We start from the raw sequence: 21,099 nt of genomic DNA, 5'->3' as shown, positions 1-21,099 counted from the left end.
GCGTGCCGGACCTGCCGCATCTGCTTCCATTCCCACAACAATTCCTGAAGCCATTGCTGCTGAGCACAGGGCCCCCCTTTCATCCTGCTGTAAATAACGTCAGATGTGGTTAGAGACCCACATGATCTGATTTTCTTTGGGGAAAAATTGGCATTCTCAAGAAGTTTGTATTTTCTTATTTCTATCTAAGACGGAAATAATGAAGTTCCTTTTTTGAAATTATGAAATATTCCAAACACAAAAAAATTAGGGAGACAAGTAAGACATACACACCTGATGTACACAATGGACCCATCTATTAGATTTAAAACATGTTACTGTTTTTATTCAGCAGATTCTTCATTCTGACTTCCGTATTTATTCTTGGTGGCTTGGAGGCTGAGGAGCATGGATTTTGGAATCAGACCTCAGTTTGAATCCTAGCTATGTGACCAGTTACCCTACAACAAATACTTCACCTCTTTGAGCTTCAGTTTTCTTTGTCTAAGAGAAGATAGTTACATCCACCTCTTAGAGCTGTGAGGTTTAAATGTGATAAATGGAAAGCACTTAGCCTGACACCAGACGCAGGTCAGCAAGCGCCCCGCATTGCTTCCTGAGTACCACAAGTCTTTCCTTTACACAGCCTTTTACTGATTCTGGTGGCTCAAGGTGCTATAATGTAGAATAAGACTCGCCCCCAACTCCTGTTTTCTTTGGATTTTTAAAAGCGATTAATTACATGTTAGTTGGCATGCCAGATACCATCTCCTAACTTACAGCAACTTTCAGGCCCTGTGGTTATCTGTCCTCTTATTCCCTGGGCTAGTTCAGCCACCGAGCAAGGCTTTCCACCGTCCCCCTGTCATTTAGCTTTTAGCATTGTTCTCTGTGTCCACACCTGACTTTACCCAACGTCCTTTTTAAAAACTACAAAAGTGAAGCTTCTTTTCATTTCATGGGAGAATCAATTGCACTGGGTAATAGATTTGTGTTTAATGATTCATGATAAATATATTAGGTTTAGAGAAAGAGAGAACTAGAAGGACAGAATGAGGCAGGGAGTCAGGAATCAGTTTCACTCTGATGAGCATGACCTTGAAGGTGTCCCTTCCACACTCTGATTTTGTTGATCATTGCAAATGATAGGAAAATTAATGACTTGAATATTTTATTTTGAAATACCTCAGAGCATCTGAGCTCAGTATGTGCTATAAAGAACTTTATGCTTTGGTATTTTGTTTATTACCAGTTATTACTATTAATTAATAGCTTAGAAGGTTAAAAAAAAATCAGCCTTACATAATCTTATCCCAAAGTCACCTGTATTTTTGCTTCACCCTTCCTTTTGCACTCATCACAGCTCTTAACCATTAACGTGGAAGTCTTTGGCCCAGCAGCTAGTGGCCTCCTGAGATTTCAGCTTTCCGTGGAGATCTGTATCCAAGTTCAGAGATAGTACTTCTAAATTTATCAGTTTTTTGAGCATGTAATGTGTTCTCTCTTTCCCCAGAAAAACATAATGAAACCATTTCTTCTTCAACAAATGTTTAGTGCTATTAAGCACATCTTCCACTTCTTTTTTTTTAATTAATAAAGTTTGTATAACCACAGGCTTAAAAATATGTGGATTATGTAATTTTTCCTTTAGTATCTGCTCCACTCCACTCCCCAAGGCCCAAGGGCCAGTTGTCCTTGGTAAGGATGTTCTCCAGACCTTATCCAGATCAGCCCCACTTATGACCTGGATTTAACATGTTATTGGGCTTAGACTGCCTTCAACAAAAATGAAGGGCTTTAAATGAAGCGTGAAATTTTTAAACTGCATATTGTTGTTGGAAAGCATATTTAATCAAGAAATTGCTTTAGTAAATTAAGGAAACCCATGCTGCCATTCTTTGGCAGGGTAACAATTACCTTCGGGTTTTCAAAGTTACAGTGTTAATCATCTTAACAGCTCCCAGTATAGTTACCTAATTCTTTTTGTTTGTTTTATTTCCTCTTTGACCATATGATCAGTATTTTTTGCTTGTTTTCAAAATTATACATGCTCCTATTTTGTTTTGATTTGGAAGGTGCATAAAATTATAGAATAGCAGGAAAAAAATAATCACCCATAGATAGTGCCACCACTCGGGGCAAACCATAATGAAATGTTTTTCACAAATCTGTCTGGTCTTTAGCGTATATTGAGAATAGTAAAGCCTTATATACCATTTGTTGCAAATAGCTGGCCGGTCCTTACATGTAACTTTAATTGGTTCCGCATGTACCTAATGCACAGAGGTTTCAGCATCAGATGGCTCATTAGCTTATTGTGAAAAAGTGAACCATGACTACATCCTTCCCCCTTACTTTCTGCTCTTCAGAAGCAGTTACTTTAAACTGAGTCTTCAGTGCTGGTTTTAACATCTCTGAATAACTTGCTTATGCTGCTTCTTGATTTTCCCCAGCTTTAGCCATTGTCCACTGACATCCTTCTGTGACCAGAGGATTTTAGCTCTTTCATGGGGCCCAGCCAACACCACCACTCAAGCACCCTTCTCTTTCCCCATCCTCTAAACTGGATGTGTGTTCTTTGGTTCTTTGGGCTAAACCAGTACTCACTGTTTTTTGTTGGTGACCCTGGTAAATAATAAAATGGCAGCTGAGCCATTACAATAAGGTTTCTTTTCTTGTTCATCTTTTTGTTTTCTTTTTAACAAATAATTATCTTGTTTTATATTTGTTTTCATGCTTTTCTATGAAACTCTCCTCTCAGTGCCTCCAAATACATAAGGTATTTTATCAGTGTAGAGTCTCTCCTGGGCCCTCTCCCCCACCTCTACCTTGTGCTGAGCCTCCTGCTCAGATCTGCTTTGGGAGCTCCCTTCACTCTCTTCTGTTTGCTCCCATTTCCTGCATATCACATTGTGTTAGTTTTCTGTTGCTGCTGTAACAAATTACTATAAACCTAGTAACTTAGAACAACACAACTTTGTTACCTTACAGTTCTGGAGGTCAGATGTCTGAAATGGGTCTCACTGGGCTAAAAATCTAGGAGTTGACTTGGCTCTTTCCTTCTAGGAAAGCTCTAGGAGAAAATCCATGTCCTTGACTTTTCCAGCTTCTAGAGGTCACCTGCATTCTTTGCTTTGTGGCTTCTTTCCCCATCTTCAAAGCAAGCACTGTAGCATCTTCAAATCTCTAGCTCAGATTCTCCTCTCTCCCTCTTTCACTCATAAGAACCCTTGTGATTAAATTGGGTCCACTTGAGAATCATCAGAAGACCATCAGAAGACCTCTTCGCCATGTAAGTTACTGTAGTACAGATCCTAGAGGTTAAGACTTGGGCATCCCCAGGGGGTCATTATTCTGCCTTGCATGCATCTCTTTTCTCTTTCCTAGGTAGCTTCCTGAGAAAAAGTGCATGGAGTGGAAATTTTCCGAAATTATTGCATTCCTGAAAATGTCTTTATTTTATCCTTGATTGATAGTTTGACAGGATACAGTTCCAGAATAGGAATCTATATTAATCAGGGTAAGCTGGGGTAATGCAAAATCTCAGTGGCTTCCACATTAGGGCTTATGCCTTACTTGGTCCACGGACTCTTAGGGGAGCTCATTTCAGGAGCTTGCTCAGGGACCCGGGCTGTTTCCATCTGGCAGCTTTACCACCCAGCTTGGACCTCCATGTCACTGTGTCCGGGCAGAGAGAAGCTGTAGTGGTGTGTGAAGACTCCTCATTCCTTCATCCTGGAAGTGACACTTGTCACTTCCGTGAGCAGCCCATTGGCAAGAAGTGGTCATGCAGCCCTGCTCACTTGCAAGTGGGCTGGGAACTAGAGCACAGGGTGCTGTGAGCATTGTGTCTGCCACAGAATCATTTCTCCTCCGAATGGGAAGGTTCTTCTCCATTTTATTCTAGCTTCTGATATTTCTGTTGAGAAGATCAACTCTTGACGCTTTATGTGAAAATCTAATCTGTCTCCATGGAAGTTTCTTAGTCCTACTATTCTAAAATTTTATAATTTTGTGCCTAGTGTATGTCAATTTTCAGGTACCATTGTGGATGCTCAGAGGACCTTTCTATCAGGAAACTGGTGTCTTGTTCCGGGATATTTGCTTGACTTTTCTTTTCACGGAAGATTTCTTCCTCTGCATTTTCTCTTTCCGTATTTCTGAATCTCCTCTTCTTTGGATGTTGAACTTCCAGGACTAGTTGTTTATATTTTTTTACTTTTGCTCCTCTTGTATTTCTTTTCGTTGTCTTTTTGCCCCACAAGCTGGAAGAGTTTCTCAACTTGGTCTTCCAACTTTTCTGTTGAGTTTCTTCCTCATTGTTCTCATATTTTTAATGGCCAAGAGCTTTGTTTTTGTTGTTTTTCTTCTCTGAATGTTCTGCATTATAACATTCTTTGCCTTCATAAAGGGCCTTTACATTTCTTACAAAAGGTTATTCCAAGGTATTTTACTATATTTGGTTGTTATTTTGAATGGGAGATTTTTTCCACTATATTTTAAATTGACTGTTATAATACTGAAAAATTACTCATTTTGTGCATTATATATACTCACATCCCTGAACTTTTATTTCAATAATTTTTCAATTCTTTTCCTTTTCCTTAATAGGGAATCACATAGCAGACAAGCAACGTTCATTTTATCTACTCCTATCTAATTCTGTTTCAAGTTTTGTAACATTACTCAGAGTATTAAGTAATATAAAATCCATGGTGGGAGAATGAATATTAATTATCACCATGTCATCCATACTTAGAACATGTATCTGTTCTAAGTAGCACTCAATAAATATTTGTCAAATGAATGGATAGTGGTTATGAAGCATCTTTGTTTTGTTTGAAACTTTAATGATAATGCTACAACTGTTTCATCACTAAGTGTAATTTTGACATTTAGTTGAAGGTAGATATTCTTTATCATGTAAATGAAATATTAACTTTCTGAAGTGTGCAATTATTTGAGAGAACCATGTTTCCTTTGTCACTTGTGATCTTGCGTTTAGAAACATGTGTTGAATTGAAATAATTTAATTCATTTTTATTTTAAGAACTAATCTGGGAGAGACATATATTTGATAAGCATAAATAAGCACTTTTAGATCAATGTTTGATCTGCCTTAACATCTCTACTGGTGACTTGGAAGAAGAAATGCTTAGAAAGATCTCTGAGTTTGCAAGTAGTCTTTTTTCCCTGGGGAAAGGGGGAGGCTAATACTAAACCACAGGACTACTACGATGCCTAGTGTCTTTGTCAGCTGTCCCCTAGGGGCTTCTGCCTAGTATGGTACTGCAGCCCAAAGAGGCTATCAAAACGTTGGATGTCTTCCAGCAGAGATCATATCTGTGCCTTGTGCAAGCTGTGATTTATCCACACCTGAAAGATTATATGCAGCTTTAGTCAACAAAGAGCAAAAGAGGCATAACTGAGCTGGAGAACATTCCAAGAATAACAACTAGAATGATCTTGGAAGGTAGAAGATTCTTGTCAGGAAAGACATTGGCACGGGAAAATGATTGAAATATAATACACAGCTTAAAGCCAGAAGGGGTGTGTTTGAGGTGAACACAGAACTGTTTGCTAAGGCCTTGAACACATCTCTGGTCTGAAATAAATAGGTGCAGTGTCCTGCAAATCTTAAATAAGGTACAGCAAAGATAAACTGAAGGATATTCTGCTTCTTATGGATGATAGTGACCGCCTGGACTTCATCTGCCCAATTGACAGTGCAGGCCAAAACCATAAATCAGTCCTCATAAGAGTTTATATAATTCATGGATGACAGATCCACAGTGGATTAGGTCAAGAGCAAGGTTGTTTGGAGGGAAAGAGTTGATTTTCTTGAATCTAGGGAGGTCATTCTTATTTTATATGTAATAGAAAATGAACATTTTTGTTTCCCCATAAAAATATCATTTAGTGTATCAACTCTTATTTACAATTTAGTCACTATCAATGCTTATCTTTAAATCATTCACTGGATTGCTGCTGTGCAGATTACTCATCTTGTAGGGCTCTGCTTAAATCCTGCATCTCTGTGGCTGCCCTTGCTGGAGTGTCTGCTGTGAGAATACTTTAGAACAAGAAGTTTGAAGATCTCGGCACAACTCTTACTAGTTCTTAGACCTGGCAAAAGCCAACTATTCTTTCTGAGTTTTGTTTTTCTCGTTTATAAAATGGAAATAATGACTTTCCTGTATTCTTCATATTTTGTGAAAGGAAATAAAGTAATGTTTGTAAAAGTGCTTTTTGGAAGCTGTAAGATGCTGGCTGTATTCACTGATGGGTAAAAATGAGGATGGCCTGCTTCTCGAATCTCTTAAGTCCTCAGGGAGCTGCCTCTCTCTTGCTAGGTTTTTGAGTGGACTCACCCCCCACAAATGAACCCCAGTGTGGCCTGCTGCTCTGGTAAGCTGGCTTGACTAGGTGGAGATACAGGGTTCTTTCTGCCCCTGAAGCCTAAAGCCTAGTGAAGGGCAGGCTGAGTGACAGCTGACAATTCCCTTCCAGGGTCATGCTCTCATCTTAATTTAGCGTTCACCTACCATCTGAAGGTGACATTTTAGCATTTCACTCATCTGATGATGAGAAGATGTAGAAAGAAATGATAGCTATTTTCCTGAGACCCAGAGCAGAGCAGAACCAGCTGGACTCTCCTCATAGCCTTTGCCTGCAGCCATATCCAGGCTCCCAGAGTCCCTTTGGACACTTTTTCCCCAATAAGGGAAAGTGGGACCATTTACTTATTGCACCTAGCTGCATGGCACATAAGAAAAAAATCAGCAATGTGAAGCAGGCTGACAACAGGAAGAGGCCAAGATAGGGAGCCAAGTGGAAAATGGCTTTCAAAACCTTTATACTGTCCCTTGAGAGCATCATTCCTTGCCACCATGGCCTAATTTTGTCTTTGAGAAATATATGACCTTAAGGACCCCTCTCCCTCCATGAAGAAGAAGGTACCCTTGAGCTTCTGTTACAGATCATAGTGTGCAAAACTGCAAAGCACTAAAAATGTTACATATGATCTTATAACAGTCTCCTATAACAACAGTTAGCACCCACCATTATGCATTGTGCTGTCATGTGCATGTGTATATTTGTATCTCTCCAACTATATTGTAATTCCTTAAGGGCATAGAGTATGCTTTATACATCTTTTTTGGCTTAATGGTTATATACGAATTATATGTACCTAAAGGAATCCTTTCACCTGGCAGTCAGAGGTTTCCAAAACGAGCTTGCCAGTCATGTAAGCTCTATCCAGGATCCCATGGTGTGGTGCTAGCTGAGCATGGCGCCACAGAGCATTCATAATCAGAGGTGGCCTGGAAAGGGGGGGTGCTTCTTGCCTGAACTCACTTCTTTAACTTTTATTCTCATTCCTTTTCCCATTTTTTTCCTCTTCTCTTCAAAATCAGATGCCTCCCTTGCCTTGGGTAAAAAGAATATCCCATTGGAAATAAATAGGGCATTATGAGAAATGTGCAGTCTGTAGTTTTTTTTGACGATTTTAGGTCCCTGGATTTAGAATTTGATTCTATGTTACAGGTTAAATGCATCATGGGTAAAAATATCAGAATAGGAAAAAAAAATAAACTAATCTGGGTTTATCATTTGTCTACTTATCAGAAAGGTTATAAGAGTTATCCAGTAGATGTTTTTAAAATTCCAGAAGTTGTTGAGATATCAGAAGATCACTGAGGAAGGATACTGAGCAGGATTGCCATCATAACATCGTGGATGAGAGCTCAGCTTCTAGAGCTTAGTGAACCTGGATGCAGGTTAAGACTCTGCTTCATACTCACGATGTCATTTGGATCAGATTTCTGAATGTTTGTTATTCTCAGTTTCCTCATCTGAGAATAACAAAGGCATAACATGTATAACAGAGGCAAAAGTCCCTACTTGGCAGAGTTGTTAAAAGGATTGATTGAAAGAAACCATGTAAAATGCTTAGCACAGTCCCAGCACAGATTGCATTATTGAAGTGATGTTCCTTAATGCCACTAACTGATGAATTGTTTTTTACTGGGTCTTGATCTGAATTGCCAATATTTATGCATATTATTTTAACAACTGTTCATTTGTAATATCTGCCAAAGCCTTTCAGGGTAAATGTTTTAAAGAAGTTTGATTATGTATGTTTTGTGGCATTTGGTTCAAGCCAGATCAATTTGTTTTAGCCAGGTTTTTTTTTTTTTTTTCCTAGCAAAGGTGTTTTTGGTACTGAACATTTTTAATAGATATACATTATATACATACTATATTTTTAATCAGTGATATATTGAGATACCTTTATAGATTATTGTTTTATCTAATCAGAAATGTAAAGAGTGACTTGGTTATTGCTAAGTACTCAGAGACAATGTGTACATTAGTGAAGTGTCCCAGAGACCAATCATTTCATTTCAACATCCTGGACTTTTGAGGGTGTATTTTTTTTATCCTGGTGTGTGAGAAAGTCAACCATTGTTACCCAAAATAATAAAAGTTACTATTTTACTCATTGCATTTGATTGTTTTACTTACGCCTTTTATATTTTGAGTGTGTATTCATAGGTGTATAATTTTATATTTTAATTATAAATATCAAATTTCTTTTGACTTTATGTGAACATGAGTAATTTGAATTATTGAGTTATTCAGATAATATATTTTCAATCACATATATAAAATTCAAAAAATGCAAATGAAAGATGAATTTTCCCTTATTTAATTATCAAATCAGTTTGTAACATTTTGTAATATAACATTTGAGAGGAAGAAAAAAATTTTTACAGCATCACAAAAAGGCTATTGATGAAAACACTGAATCATCCCTTTTTTGGGGTGTCTAAGAACCCAGATTATTCTATCATTTCACATGGATTTCATTCTTCAGCCTTAGCAACAATATTTTCAGTAGTTTATTCTTAGTCTTCTAATTACTTACAGTCGATCTTAGGGTTGTATGATCCTTGAGTTACAGCTCAAAGCCATAATTCACTCAAAATTAATAATTATAAGGATGTGTTTTCATACGTTCTTTTGTATATATTCTATATTTCACAATTTCAAAGGTGTAATTATCTTTTTATAAAACTTTCTTTAAATGTTATATGAATATATTGCTTCCAATATTGTTTTATTAGAAATTATATTTATCTTATAATGTTCTTTTTGAGAATATATTTTAGTGAAATTTCTTCTCAATTTATTTTGTCAGAAACTCAAATTTAATGGGAAGTAATTCGACTTTTTTATACTTAAGAAGCTCTGATTGTAATAGATGCTAAAAGATGTAAATGAGTAGTGCCGGCTGCTTTTGGCCTTGAATAGTCTCAACAGCAGAGCTCCAAAGGATCCTCCAACAGCACAGAGAGAAATGCTCTTCCTGCTTCTCAGAAGTCACCACTTAAGGCATAGAAAACGAAATGGTTCCCTAATAATTGTGCTAATGGCACTAAAAATAGACGGTTGATTTTTTTAAATGTGTGATTTAATATTCTTTCTTATACTTGTATATATAAAAAGATTGAAAATTTCCATCTCACCTTAAAAGTTTCTACTAGTATTTCTTTTTCAGGTGTCCAAAGGAGATTTGGGCAAGCAGTCTTTGTCGTTCTGTTTTTGTTTTTGCATTGGAGCCTGTAGGTCCCTAGCGAACCAGAAGCTCTCAGGATCCACATTATTCTTGCAGTGCTGTTTAGCAGGGCTGTCCTTGGGACTGCGCATTAGCAGAAGGGACATGTGCTGGCAGACCACCTCCATTCTCACTTAGAAAATTGCCAGGCTGTGCTCCTGCCTTCTAAGTGATTACTTTGCTATGGCTGAAGTACCTGGCAAGAAGATAAATCTTTTGCTAGATAGAAATTCCTCAAGTACTTTTCCCCCATCAAAAATGATGGCAGATGTGGGTTCGGATGACCAAATAGGCAAGTTCTATTTTCACAGAATCAATGGTGCGTACTATTTTAAGAATTATTGTTTTAATTATGCAAGTGTAGAAGGAACTGACAGACCTTACTTGGGAAAAGCAACAGGTGATGTTCTGTTTTATTTAGTGGGGAGGGATGTTATCTGCTGTTTATTTAATGATTTAGATGTTTGTTTCCTATTGATGGAGCCTGGAACTAATTTGATTGTGTTGAGGAAACACAGATAAATTTCGCAATCAAAATAGATTATTTTTTTAAATGGAGGTACTGGGGATTGAACCTAGAACCTCGTGCATGCTAAGCATGTGCACTACCACTGAGCTGCTACCCTCCCCCCAAAAGTAGGTTCTTTAAATCTCCTAAGGTAACGTTGAATGCTTTTTGACAGTTGGTCTTACCTGGTCCTTTCCTTCCTCCAGAACTCATTTAAGCCATCTCCCTCCTCTGTCATACTATAGCCCACCTATTCTTTAAGCCGTAACCACAAGCTCACAATCTTAAAGAAAGTTACAGAAATTAACTCAGGACTTTTAGAAGGGCCCCTCCTTCCCACCCTCTCCATTATTCAGAGTTCGACTTTCTAGTAAATTTAAGTATATATACATAAATCGTATACTATACATACTTGTAAAAGGTGTGAGATTGGGTGTGCAAAAATGTAACATTAAAAATTTTTTTTTCTAATATAAAATAAACCTAGCACAGGAATCCCCATTTCCACTGAAGATAGAAGGGTATCTCAGTTTCTTCCAGTTCAAATCAACTTCTCAGGAGCCTCCTCTTCCCTTTCCTTTCATGCCTTCTCCCTGTGGCTGATCAAGTTCCCTGAGGGTTTGTGCGACCTCGGGAGAGTGATACCTTGTCCAAATGCTGTCTTGTCTGGGATCGTCCCAGGTCACTGGGCCTGTTGCTTCTGCATCTAAGTCGGCTGACCCTGGCCCCCCCCAGGGCCTCTGCTCAGCAAGGCCACACGGGCTGCCTCCTCCTTGTCCTGATGCCAGGTCCCTCTGGCCCTGTCTCATAGCTTCAGAAAACCCCAGAGGACTTCTCAGAGTGAACTGCACCAGGTCCATGTGTCTGAGTAGCTCCCTCAGCTGTCACCATCTTAAACCTCAACCTTTGATCAGAATCAAGGCTTCCAGACGTCCTAGAGCCTCAGGGGACACACCTGTGCCGCCAGCCCCTTGTCCTCTGGGATTCCCAGCAAATGTGCTGCAGTTTCCATCAGTCTGGCTCTCCCCAAACCACCTGGCCCCAGGGGGTTGAGCCCCAGACCTTTTCCTAGTGACCCACCCAGCTTCTAAGATCTAGTCTTGACCCTCTTCATTCTCATCCCACCACCCAACTAAACATCCCTCGACTTTTGCGAAGCAGCTAGCTCTTACAGTATTCTTTTATCAGTCTTTGATTTTGTTGATAAACTTGATGTCTTCTTCCCTCAGGCTTGGCTTTTAGAATTCCAAGTCACTCTTCTCTCACTTGGAAAAACTTGGCTTTCAAAACAAACAGCTTTCTTAGTAAGTCACAGCTGAAACCTTAGATGCTCAAAAGAGAAACGTAAAATAAAAAGAAATTATGAGAAAAAATAATCAGGTATGAAACAGAAATCATCTTTTTCTATATTTTCTCCTTTCCTTTTTACTTGTTGTCTTTTGTTCTTGTTTCAATTGTTCTGCTGACTCTGCTTTTTCTTTGGGGAAGGGGATATAGAAGACAGTAGTCAATTGCCTCAAAAAATTTCAGCAGCAAAGAGATGATAGCATAAAAATAGATTCAAATGCCCTATCTATGGGTCTCTTTTGTGGCACCTTGTGTGCGTTTCCTGATTTCATCTAATTCACTGGAAAATATCTCAGTGGAAGTTTTCAGTTCATGAGTTGTTGTTTCTTTTCATCTCAAACTCCTTATCAGATGACATATAACAACGTGTAACCATGATGGAAGAAAGGGACAGAGGGAGAGCAGGCTGCTATCACTGCATCGGTCCTGAGCTATTTCATTAAGTTCTGTACTTCGGGGGATTTCAGGCCTTGTTGTTGTTAATCAATAACTTTCCCCCTGTGGTGTATAATTTAAGAGAACACAAGGGTCAAGGAGAAGCAGCTCTTACCTGCATTGCCTTTGCTGGGGATGGCTGCCATATTTTATCCACTGGGAGAAACCAGCAATTGGAAAAATTCCTCTCTGGCCAGCCAAAACCTGTTTGTAGTTTGGCAAGAAACAAAGATAAAGAGTTATCAGGTGTGGTAGATTATCCCTGAGAGTCTGTGTTTTATTGTTATCTTTCCGTGAATCACCCTCTGATAAGCACAGAGGATGGCACTAAAGAAAGAAAATCTCTTTAGAGAGTAAGTTTAATTTTGTTGCAGAATGCCGACTAGATCATTTCACAGGGAGCTGTTCACTGCACATTACTACAGAGCAGATGGGAGCACCTAGGTAGTTTTCTGAAAGATTGGTTATCAGATGATAAGATGTGTATGAATCAAGGGGAATCTTGGTAAAATGCAGTAGATCTGGAGTGGGACCTGAGATTCTGCATTTTCCAACATGTCCCAGGTTACATTACTGCTAATGGTGCCTGCTTCTCACTTTATACAGCAAAGTTTTAGAGATACTTAGGTGTTTCAAATAGCTTTGTGCAGAAATTTCCTATTGAATTAGTGGAGCCAAAAGGAACTTGCAATGCCAGTGGCTTTTAAGGGTCCCTCAGCTTGCCGTCATTAAAGAAATTGCCCAACTGGAAACCAAGAGTTTAAGCAAGGATAATCTGTAAATGGTCTGGCCAGACCAGCACCTCTGCAAACATCCATCCTGAATTTGTTCTAATGTCCTGACCCACCCGTTGGAAGGGTTACTTGAAGAATGCCTTTATTCCAGACTCACTCCACCTGCAAAACTCTCTTCCAGAACGATATAAAACCTTCTATTTACATGAGCAAACGACTTCTGCTGCTGTGCAGTCTTAATAGGGACCCAAAATCTTCCATGAGTATTGAGGTGACCCAAGAAATTAACTAGGAAGAATTATATATAATTATGCTAATTCATCAAAAGATAATTTCATTGTCAGTGATGAATGTCCCTAAAAGTTTTGGACACATGAAAAGAAGGAATTTCAGGGGAAAACCATAAGCAGTGAGTAGTTTATATGTCTCCTGGGATTTTGCTTCTCTAATGTGAAATCCTGATTCCAATGCTTTGGCTTTCCTATGCCAGTTCAGATAAGCTTCTGATTCTATTAATTATTACTTCTGGAGAAAAGAATCTGGCATATTAGAAGAAAATTGTTTTGGTACTCTTATCCCAGCTGCACCATTTACCAACACACCGGGCTATGGACTGAATATTTGTGTCCCCTCAAAATTCATATATGAAGCCTCAATCCCCAATGTGATAGTATTTAGAGTGGGGCCTTTAGGAGGTAACTAGGTCATAAGGGTGGGGCCCTCATGAGTGAGACAAGTGCCCTTCTGAAGAAGAGGAACATGGGAGAAATGATCTCTCTGTCTGCCATATGAGGATATAGCAATAAGGCAGCCCGCTGCAAACCAGAAAGGGAGCTCTCACCAGGAACCCAGTCAGCCAGCACCTTGGTTGTGGACTTCAAGCCTCCATAACTGTGAGAAGTAAATTTCTGTTGTTTAAGCCACCCAGTCTATTGTATTTTTGTTATAGCAGCCCAAACTGACTAAGACACATGGTCTATTTTATTTCATATATATTCTCAAATCCCCCACCTCATCCTTGGATTATTTTGTATCAACTCTCAGATATCATGTCCTTTCATCTATAAATATTTCAGTATGTGTCTCTACAAACATGTACATATGAACTTAAAACTATACCATTATTACATTGTATTACATACATATATTACATATACATAAAGCTATATACATTGTTGCAACTTTAAAAATTAATATTAATGCCTTAATAGCATAGAAGTCCATATAGCGCTTGCATTGTGCTCAAATTGATTGCCTCAAAATGAGCTCAGTTTTCTGAGAAAGTTTCTACATGTTGTGTTTTTTGATATGTCTCAAATTTCTTTTAATAAATTTCTTATAAGTTCTTTTTCCTTCTCCCTCACCACACCTCCCACCCCTCACCGTGCAACTTACTTTTGGGGAAACTAAACCATTTGTCTTACTAGAGTTTCCTACATTATGGGGTTTGATGATTGCATTCCTGTGGTATTGCAGAACATACTACTCTGCTTTCTGTATTTCCTGTAAATTGGTGGTTCAATGCTTAGGCTTACTCAGATTCCAGGTCATTGTTTTGGTAAGGATATATCGTAGGTGCTGAATGCTTTCTATTTCATCTCATTAGGAGATACACAGTGTCTGGTTTTCTCTCTCTCTTTTTTTTTGTTAGTTGTTAAAATATGGTCTTATCTTTCATATGAGAGTTCAGAAATCTGAATCAAAGCTTGATTCTATCTTTGATAAGTGAAATATAGTATACAGGACTAAATATATAATGTATAATATATATAACATACATATATAATATATATGAGATTAAATTGGGCTACATGTAATAAAAAGACAAAATAAAATTGGCCTACACAGATAGAAGTTTATTTTCCTTGTTTATAAAATGCATCCAAAGATAGGCAGTTCTAGACTGGCATGGCAACCACATAGTCATCAAGGAGCCACTTTTTTGTGGATGGATTGCATGCTTAAGATTGCTTCATGATCCAAAATGGCCACTGAAGCTCCAGCCATCACATCTGCTTCTCAAGGTGGTAACAGGGATGGAGGTGAGAGAGGAGAAAAGGAGCCAACCTTCCAGCCAAGTCAGTCGACTTTAAAAAGCTGTCCCAGGACCCCAACCAAGGAATTCTGCGTATTTCTAAATGGTCACTAATAACTTCAAGGGAAGCAAGAAAAGTTGGAAAAGCAGGATTCACACTGTGGAAAGCTGTCAAAATACTGATAAAGTGTTCAAAAGATTTCAGGCAGCCACAAATGATGTATCCATTGCATAGAGTATGGAATTGTATCCTCGTGCAACCCTCTATTATGTGAAAACAATCACCAAATTCTGGAAAAAAAATATTGATCCAGATAGGAAAGATAGAAGTATGCATAAAAATGCAGAGAAACTCTTGGCTAACATATTGTCAGCATTTGATAGGTTTTTATTGTTAGAGGAAAATTTTGATTGATTATATCCAAGAAAGCGGGGCTAAAGTGGGAACTGAAGTTGTTTATCCAAGAAAAGGAAGGACATTTCTGATTTGAAGGGTGGAGTGAAAGAAGGATGGTTTCCAGGAATCAGTATAGGAAGGTGGGTGTTGGGGGGAATGGGTGCTTGAGCCAGGTGTGGGGATGTAGGAGCTATACCCACTGATGCAATGGAACACAGAACAAAGAGCTTCTGCAGGAACCATAGCCAGTAGACTCACTTCTGTAAACAAGATGTGCTTTTAAGAGGGTATGCCTTTTGTTCCACTGAAACTGAAACTTTCATGCATTTATATTTTCAAAGTAAGTGGTCTATTCAGCTCTTTACTTGTTGTTTTGTTCTTGTAGGAACTTTGGAAAGGGAAAGAATAATAACTAAGGTATATGGGGTGCTGACTAGGTGCCACACACTGTTTTGGGTAGTTTCCATTTAAACCTCACAGCTCATGAAATTGGTTCTATCATGGGCTCATTTTATAGATGGAGAAACTGAGGCACTAAGAGGTTAAATAACATTCCTGAAGTCACACTGCTGGAAAGGGGTAGGCTGGGCTTTGAACCCTGGCACTAGGCTACATTGTAGTGGATCAATTGTAATACACATGCTCCCTGAGTAGTTTTTGTGAATTGCTAGAGGAAGCAAGGTGAGGGAGACAGAGTGTTGGCACTGATTTTCTTTCATCAAAAATAGTGAAACAAGGACAAGAGATTGTCTGGGTTCCACAGTGAAATATACGCTGGGAGGAGGGCACTCACTCTGGCGGCCCTTAGCCAGAAAGTTTAACAGGAGGTCTTAGACCCTAGAACTTGTGTCTGCCCTCTCTGTGCTTCTGCCTCCCTCCCACTGCTTCTTCTTCCACCCCTGAGGGCGGTCTTGACAGGCACACACTTGCCAGGGGACATCATGGCCCTCCCCTGAGGCTCACCTCACGCACATACCCCAAAACCTTGCACTGGAGCACAGCACTGGCTAGATTTTGCTGGCCTCAAATTTTCAGTACAGCGCTATGATGAGTATTTGGCCTATGATTTGCCATGAAATTCATGGATAAATAATTCTAATATAGCTAAATATAGCAGGACACAACCTTGGCAGAAAATACGGACTGGAGCAGAGGAAATTTTTCCTGCTCGTCACGTTGCACAGTTAGGTTCAGTCCTTCAAGCCCTCCCTCCCAACCCTTCACCCTTCTCAACTCCCGGGACGTGCCCATTCCTGTGCTCCTCTGATCTGCCCTGATGACGTGGCCCAGCCACCTGTGCAGTGTGTGAAGGGAAGAGGGGCGTGGGGAGAGGTGGGAGGAGCAGGGTCCTGGCAGGGCTCTCAGGCGGCATCTGTCACCCCGTGGGCTCCCAGTTGGAGCACTGGCTTGGGAGGGAAGGACTGCTTATGCCTTGAGAGCAACAGCCTCCACTGGTTCTGCTGCCCCAGCCCTTGGCTTAGTTTTCTGGAAAATCTGCATCTCTCTCCTCTACCAGCACATATACACTCCCGTGAAAGCTGGGACTATCTTATTCACCTTAATATCTGCATTTACCCCCATGCCTAGTCCACAGGCTCTTGCCCATAGCAGGCCCTCAAGAAATATTTAATGAATAAAATTCACTATTTTTTATCATAGTCCCTGAACTCAAAAAAGCTGAAGTCACATACTGACCGGGTATAAACACACTGACTGATATAAAAACCCAAGCATCGCTCATGATACCCCACAGTCAGGATGCTCAGACATTCGTGGACATAACAATAACCTGGGAGCTTGTGAAAAATGCAGGTTCTCAGGCTCCACCCGAGAGAGCCTGATTCAGGGCAGGCAGAGTGGAGCCTGGGGATCTGAATTTGTAACAAGTGATTCTAAAGCAGGTAAATGATGGAACTCACTTTGAGATAGAACCTAAGCAGCTTCTTTCCATCTTTCTGATAATTGGTGCCCACGATACGCTGATAACTGGCTTCTGGTGGCCGCAAGCCACATGGTGCGCACACCAGAAGGGGCACCTTTGCAACTGAGGCCCCACATTCTTAAGAATGGAACCTGAGTCCTCATGCAGTTAAAATTCCAGAAGAGCTTAGGGTTTGTTCAAAATCATCCATAAGAAGGGAAAAACAGATTGCTTTATGACTGAATACTAACCTGGAACTACTCCCAAATCAATTGAATTTTGATTTCCTATTTGGAATCTTCATTGAATACCCTGAAGTGAGTTTTAAGATACCATCTCCTTGTAAAAACTATATAAAGACTTGATTTTTTTTTTGAGAGTATGCTTGGAAGAGAAACAGTTTTATCCTGTACTACATATGTTATCAAAACTGACAGTTTTTTTTCCAACTTTCTCTGCTACTTTCAGCTATTGAATAGCCCTTTGATTTAATGTAGCACCTAATGACTCTCCCGTTCTTCAGTGGTTCTTAATCAGCTGCCACCTGAATTTGTCTGCAGAGTGCTTTTAAAAATTGGCCTACATGGTGCTTTTGATATAAATTTTATAGGGCCATCTTCTTCAGATTTTTCTTTGGCAAACAAAATACTCTCTTTTTATTATTCTTACTTGCTTTCATGTGATGATTAAAGTGTCACAGGAAATGTGTGACTGAGTTCATATTTCCTAACTATATTTTATGGTTAGGCTCAGACAGATGGTTCCTGCCATGTCTAACAGATTACCAGAAATCCATCAATAGCCTTTGTATGATGTGCATTTTAGCTCTAACTCCTAGCACCATGTTAGATCCTAAGTCTTGTATATTTTTTCTTTATTTTTCTTATAAGTTAAAAATATTTATCTAGCCCTATTTTTAATTTATGCTTCTTTGCTATATGGAAGATATCTTTATGAGCTACCTACCTTGTATCCTTTCTGGAATAAACTATGATGGGTGTAATAAATATTACTGAGCATGAATAGAGGAAACTAAGATATTCATCTGTAGTCATCCAACTTTTGGTTCATTTTGATTCACGGCATTATTTTTGCATAAACATTGCTGTAGGCCTGTGATCCCTCCGAAGCACTCTCATCTTCCCCAGAAGAATTAACTTGAGCCCCCTTAATATCCAGTGTCCAAATCACAGATATCCCCTACAGGTCAATACCTCCCAGTCAGTATGTGTCTTTCGTCTCCCAACACCCTTATCACCAGGGGACACCCCCGTCTCCTCTCCAATGATGCTATCTGGGACCCACTGCCTCCTCACTGCATTTTCCAGTATGGCTGCCACTGCCACTGATCTGGCCAGCTCACCACTGCAGTAGTTCTTGCTGTCCCAGACCCACTCCAGCCCAGCAAAGGGAAATGTTAGATCACCTTGGAGCAGAGAGAGCCTCTCTCTCCACAGTGTTCTCCCTGTAGGAGTGTGGTGTGTGTGTGTGTGTGTGTGTGTGTGTGTGTGTGTGTGTAAGGACACATCTGGTGGTAGGGGCTGCAGAGAGGTGACAATGGTTACCTGCTTCTGTTACCATGGTGAGTCCATAGTCTAATACAGAAGAAGGTTTATGTGAGGTTTTTCTATATAATGAAAGAATCAGGCTAATAATATTACCCTACAGGTATCATGGTGGTTATGGCAAAATACAGGACCTGTAAGTTTTCAGAATAGTTTGTCTTCTGAAGATAGTTATTCAGTGCCCATTTTTTCTTGGGGTTTTTCTTCTAAACATTTCATCATCATTGATGAAGCAAGTAATCTTCCTAATGGCCACTGTTTTTTACATGTATCTCAGTTTTTATGGCTTTGGTGTCAGCCTTTTAGATTTTCTAGAGTATTCCTAGGTGATTTCTGACCACTGTCATATATGAAAGTGGCTTAGATTGAGTCTGAGGTCTAGAATCAGGCCGACTTAGGTTTAAAGACCAGCTCCGTACTTACTAGCAACGTGAATCCGGCGAGTTATTGACCTCTCCAGGGTTTCCTCTTCCATAAGTTGAGGGTGACAGCGGCCCCATCACATCAGAGGGCTGGTGTGAGGAGTAAGGTCAGGCCCTTGGGCACAGAGCCCAGTGACCAGCCACCGAGGCCTCGCGCCCACCCTGGGAGGCCCCTTGGAGTCTGCCTCGTGCGGCCCCTGACCTCACGCATCATCTTGGAATCTCCTCAGGAAGCTTCATCTCATTCCTTTAAGAGAAAGCAACATCAGGTGCTTAAATGTGAAGGCTTAAAAACAGGCAGACTTCGTTTCGTTTTGGGGGGGGGGGTTATGCTCTATATTGGTCTTTAGAGGACACGTTAGGACGGTGAGTCTCCTGTTCCCAACTGCTGTTACATTCTGAGAGAGATCTTACAGATCTTGGCTCCAACTCTCTCCCCCTCCCATCTGTTCCCCACACTCTCGGCGAATGTGGTCCCTCTGGGTCCAGGTGTGCTCCAGGACCCCCTACCTCAGCCTCTTCTGCCTCCCCTGGGATGAAGACTGAGGGGCATGGAGGGCCTGGGCCTTCCCCACCACCCTCTCTCCCCATCCTGTGGAGGCTTTTTTTTGGTCTGTCTGCTATTGTTTTTAGCAGTACACTGTGATTTCCTGCTTCCTCCTTTGAAAAAGCGAGACTAGGAATATTTACCAGTTGGTGATTGGAGACTTGTCTGGGTTATTTTTATCAAGTCTCCTTTTGTACCCTGGCTGTATTCCTATTAGGTGTGTCAAACGGACAAACAGCAGCTGCGTGATCCCATGTGGGGAGGGGCTGGGGACCACTGTGGGAGCTTTCCTTGTTAGGCACTGCTGGCATCTAAAATAGATGGCTTGAGAGTTAATTAGATGCAGTTCCTTGCAGAAACCTCAGAGGCATTTTCTTGATAGTACACAAGAGGAGTCTATTAATTATTTCTAACGAGAAAGGTTTAAATAACATCAATTAATGGTCAATTGTTGGTGGCAACCAGCAGGCAGAATGAGGGGCCCTGGGTAAACATCACTCTCCTCCCCGAGGGGAAAAAGATCTGTGAAGACAAAGCTACTGACTCCGGGAGCCTGCAGTCTGTTGGGGAAGGTTACATACATGTAGAACAAGGATGGAATGACTTAGTGGCTGGCTCCATCCTGGTGATTGTCAGCGCAGTGGGTAACAGGAAGATCCCCAAGAGCTGTAGATGTGAGTGTTTGGGTCCAGCACAAAAGTTGCTTTTCCTAGTGATTTTATAATTGTATAATACAGACGGTGTTTTGTGGGTCTCTTGTGAAAAAGTATTCAACCCCTAGGGTGTGTCGAGGCTGGAACCCCACTGGAAAAGTTTCTCCCTCTCCAGGAGCCTTTGGTGCCTGGTTTTCTGCCATGAACAAGGTACTGTGTTAGAGTGAAGTGTTGCTCTCTTTTGGGTCCTCTTCTGGAACACACACACCTCTGGGAGGAGGGACCCTGCTGAAGCTTCAGCACGGCAGGGTGGACTGTTAGACCAGAAGCTTCCTTGGCAGCCATGTGGATGATGGAAGCATAGGTGGGGAGAGAAGAACTTCAGCATCCAGGCCAGTCCTGGAGTGCCACCCCCATGGTCTACAGCCTGTCCCTCTGCAGCCCCATCTCCCTCTACCTCACTGTCCCCACTGCTCCCACCCAAGCCCGACTCTTCCACTTTCCAGCCAGTGGGGTTAACTATGTTTCTTAGGACCGCTGCCGTTGCTGCTCAGAGCATGGTCCCGGTGCCATCCCCTCCTCCCATACCCAGATAAGCTGAGCCAGGGCCACTAACTTGGACACCTGCCCCAGCCGACAACCTCAGATTAGTGAAGGCATGAAGGCGAGAGGGGGAGAGCCAGCTGGAAGGCCTCATGGTGGGGAAAGAGAGATCAAATATACAGTGTTTTTTTTGAATTGAGATATTTATTATTATATACCATAAAATTCTCCATTTTATAGTGCACAATTCTGTGACTTTTAGTTTAATCATAAAGTTATGCAGCCATCACCACTGTCCAATTTCAGAACATTTCCACCACCCCGAAAAGAAGCTCTTTACCCATTATCAGTCACTTCCCATTTCTCCCCTACGCCCAGCCTGTGGCCGCCA

The 21,099-nt window shown here is 40.6% G+C and overlaps 1 protein-coding gene and 1 long non-coding RNA gene across 4 annotated transcripts in view; one reads left to right on the top strand and one right to left on the bottom strand.

The window, feature by feature from the left end:
- Positions 1-21,099, top strand: part of UST (uronyl 2-sulfotransferase) — a 381,095-nt gene that overhangs the window by 228,401 nt on the left and 131,595 nt on the right. The window lies entirely within an intron of this gene.
- LOC123619787 (uncharacterized) lies at positions 8,680-19,582 on the bottom strand. Its single transcript, XR_006728466.2, has 3 exons — positions 19,476-19,582; positions 18,967-19,212; positions 8,680-12,095 (listed from the first exon to the last, which is right to left on the bottom strand). It is a non-coding gene; the product is annotated as an uncharacterized LOC123619787 (long non-coding RNA).

Source organism: Camelus bactrianus, chromosome 8, assembly GCF_048773025.1.
Source record: "Camelus bactrianus isolate YW-2024 breed Bactrian camel chromosome 8, ASM4877302v1, whole genome shotgun sequence".
NCBI classification, from domain to species: domain Eukaryota; kingdom Metazoa; phylum Chordata; class Mammalia; order Artiodactyla; family Camelidae; genus Camelus; species Camelus bactrianus.
Note: the sequence above shows the minus strand (reverse complement) of the source record. Positions and strands in the feature narration are given on the sequence as shown.